At 38.5% G+C, this 4,002-nt stretch overlaps 1 non-coding gene across 1 annotated transcript; it reads left to right on the top strand.

Annotated features, from left to right (window-relative positions):
- Positions 1 to 2,259: 2,259 nt before the first annotated feature.
- On the top strand, positions 2,260 to 2,366 carry LOC122087817. Its single transcript, XR_006142882.1, has one exon. It is a non-coding gene; the product is annotated as a small nucleolar RNA R71 (small nucleolar RNA).
- The last annotated feature ends 1,636 nt before the right edge of the window (positions 2,367 to 4,002 follow it).

Genomic DNA, 4,002 nt, shown 5'->3' with positions numbered 1-4,002 from the left:
TAGCTCTTCTTCGGGGTTCCGTGGATGGTTTGGAATCCTCCATAAGATGTATATGATGTTGCACAATAGAAGGGCTTATACCCTTGATATCAGTCATGGTCCAACCTAGGGCTTCTTTATTATCTTTTAACACTTTAAGTAACTCCCCTTCCTGGCTAGAAGTCAAATTTGAAGAAATTATTACAGGAAGAGTCTGGTCAGGCCCTAGGAAAGCGTATCTCAAATTAGATGGCAACTCCTTAAGATCTAGCTTAGGGGGCTCAACTATGGAAGGTTTGGGAATGGAATTGGAAAGGGGTCCTATGGGCTCCATAGGTGTGTGAAGACTCAAGACTTTAGAAAAGAAAGTTTCACAAACTTTATCCAACTCATCCATACACTCTTGGAATTCTGAATCAAAATTAATATCAAAGTTGGTAATTAAATCACCAGAAAAATCCAAAAAATCCTCAATCATATTAATCTCTTCTTCCATATGTGGTTGCTTGCCTATCCTAAACATGTTAAACTCAATAGTTTGGTTACCAAAAGATAATCTTAGGAAACCATTCTGGCAGTTGATTAATGCATTACTGGTAGCCAAGAATGGTCTTCCTAGAATTATTGGGATCTCATCCTTGGTTGAGAAGGGCTTGGTATCTAACACAATGAAATCAACAGGGAAAATAAATTTCCCCACCTTTAGTAAGACATCCTCAACCATCCCTTTAGGAATTTTAACAGACCTATCTGCCAACTGAAGAGTAGTTCCAGTGGCTTTCAATTCTTCTAATCCAAGTTGCTTGTACACATGGTAAGGTAAAAGATTCACACTTGCGCCAAGGTCAAGTAAGGCATGCTCAATGTAGGTGTTGCCTATGACACAAGATATGGTAGGGCTCCCTGGATCCTTATACTTGGCTGCTATAGGCTGAGTAATTATGGAACTAATGTTACCTGCCAAGAACGCCTTTTTGGGCACACTAGTGATACGTTTGTGAGTACACAAATCTTTCAGTACCTTTGCATAGGCGGGGATCTGGGATATGGCATCCAAAAGAGGGATGTTCACTTCTACCTTTTTGAAGACTTCTAAAATTTTGTCCATGGAAGCAGTCTTCTTTTTGTTTACCAAGCGATTAGGAAATGGGACAGGATGAACATAAGGACTGTTAGGGATTTACCCCTGTTCAGAAGAATCATTTTTGGTTTCCTCAACCAAATCATCTTTAGTTTCAGAAAAATCTTTAGGTTCATCAGACGAACCTGAAACAAGAGGCACACTTGTGTCCTCAACTGAAGGAGAGTTAATATGAGTAATAGATGAGGAAGATTTAGGAACGCTCTGTTGGTACTCTCTACCACTCCTAAGGGCATAAACAACATTACATTGGTTAGAGGGCCCTTGTTGGGTCTGACCTTATACTATATTCAGTGGTGCATTAGTTGATGTTTGTGAACTAATAGGCTGATGATGCCTAGGGTTAGGCTCTGGTTGACTGGGTAAAGTTCATTTCTCCCTCTCACGCATAATTGAGACAACTTGAGTGAGTTCTCTTCGTAAGATTTTGATGGCTTGTCATGAGGAGGGCCAAATTTTTTTCCAAGTCACTTATTCTACTTGCCTCTCCAGTGTTGGTAAACCCAGGGGGTTGCTGATAAGATTATAGGAGAGGGGCCCTAGGAAAACTAGCCTGAGGTTCTACATTTGACCTAGGAAAAGTATTTTGGGAAAAAGATTGTTGTGCAAAGGGAGGCCTTTAGAGTCCAGGTTGACCTTGATTATGAAAATTGGAAGGCCCTGCTTGGTTGCCCTGATTCCAAGAGAAATTTGGGTGATTTCTCCATCCTGGATTGTAGGTATTACTATATGGATTATTCTGGTATAAGGCATTAACACTATCATTAGAAGTGCCCCTAGAGGTGTTGGGGCTTTCTTCTATGAGATGTCTAGGGGACTGGCACCAAGCACAAATCTTAACCAAATTGACTGATGATGGGTCTCTAGGAACAATAGCCTCAATTCTCTTGATTAGGCTATCCAAATGGGCTTCCTTGGCTACTATCCCATCCACAAAATATCCTTGTCCTCCTATGGTTCTTTCACTCTCTTGGGTTGATTCCCACTCACGGATTTTGTTAGCTAAGTTAAGTAAGAATTTCCATGCCTTTCCTTCATCTGTAAAGGATGTGAATCCCTCAGGGCACATAGACTCTATCATTTATTTAGTTGGATAATCAATACCCTCATAAATTATTTGACATAAATGCCATTGGTCTAGGCCATGGTGGGGGCATTCTTGGAGGAGATCCTTAAATCTCTCCATAAGTTTGGAAAATGACTCACTAGGCTTTTGCCTAAACTGAAGGATATCATTTCTAAGCTTATTGGTCTTGTGAGTTGGGAAAAACTTCTTAAGGAAGACAACTGTGAACTGTTCCCATGAGGTTATGGAATTTGTGAGTAACCCATACAACCACTTCTTAGCTTGGTCTTTTAATGCAAAAGTGATAAACCTAAGCTTAACAGCATCATCAGAAAGCTGTTGGATCTTAATTAGAACACATACCTCTTTAAATTCTCTTAGAAATAGGTATGCATCCTCAGAGGTCAACCCATGAAAGTGGGGCAACATAGTGATGTATTGAGATTTGAATTCAAAATTATTGCCCTGGGCTTGTGGTAGAACTATGCAGGAAGGTTGGGCTGTTCTAGCAGGGTAGAACCTATCTTTCAGAGATTCAAGTGAAGGATTTTGTTGTTGGTCTGCCACATTGAAGGGTTTTAAAGGGAGCAAACGTATAGGGTCACTACTTGTTGGATCTCTTCTTTCTAACCGATTCTTAGTATTATGTACCCACCTAACACTCATGCAAGAGTAAACTACCCACAACTAGAGTAAGACAAGCACAAAAGAATAGATAGAAAAACTTTTTTTTTATGATTTTTTTATATTTTTTTGATTTTTTTTGATTTTTTTGGTTTTTTTGACTTTTTTGGCTTTTTAGGAGCTTACCGGCAGGGATCCGGGGTTGCTCAGGTCAATTCCTGAGGTACTGCTACAGGGTGAAACCTGTCTTTATCATACTGTGAGGCATGGTGACCTCTATCGATACCACTATTATTGCAAGTTGTTCTTCTCAAAAATTCAATAAAAGAAAAGGAAAAACAAAACAAAGCAAACAAAGCACTCCGATTTACCAAAAGAAAGCGAAAAATAACATGAAACTGTCTCCCCAACAACGGCGCCAAAAACTTGGTGGAATTTAAAATGTAACCGCAAGCGTATGGATCAGTATAGCTACGGGTCGAACACAAGGAGAGCAACTACTTTATTTTTTTATTTCTTTTAATAATACTAAAGTGAACCGATTAATGGTTGTGATCTAATTCTAATTATCGTCCTAAACATATGTATCTAAAATAACGTCCTAACCATTCGTCATCTGAGAATTTAAAGACGCAAGCCACGTAATTAAAATTAAATAAATAAATAACTGAAAATAAATAACCCACGTAATTTAAAAATAAATAAATAAATAAAAGAAAAAAAATGCTGAAATAAAAATAAAGTAAAAGAAAGGGGAGAAAGCTAGAGAGAGATTCACAAGTAGGTTTCTCTACTTAGCCTGAGGGATGCATCATAATATGAGCTTCCCTACTTGACCAGAGAGTCACTCTTACAAGGGTTACTCTACTTGGCTTTAAGGAAAGTGAGACAATTAAAATAAAAATAATAAATTGATGGTTCTATGGCTAGGAGGGGCCAATCCAACACATACACTAGCCATGAACCTTGGGGGAAAGGGATAGCAATAATGTAACGACTAAAATTAAAATCTTAAATTACGAAAGAAATGGTAGTCAGAAGAGAGAATGAGAGGGGGGAGAGAAGACTACTGAAGGAGCCTATTTACTTGAATCAATGCTTGAACTTGAAAGCTTGGGTGATTTGAGATACTACCAGTACTAAAAACCAGATCTGGAATAAACCAAATCTGAAATTTTTAGTACTAGAGAAA

Source organism: Macadamia integrifolia, chromosome 8 (genome assembly GCF_013358625.1).
Source record: "Macadamia integrifolia cultivar HAES 741 chromosome 8, SCU_Mint_v3, whole genome shotgun sequence".
Classification (NCBI taxonomy): domain Eukaryota; kingdom Viridiplantae; phylum Streptophyta; class Magnoliopsida; order Proteales; family Proteaceae; genus Macadamia; species Macadamia integrifolia.
This window is presented reverse-complemented; position numbering and strand designations above follow the sequence as displayed.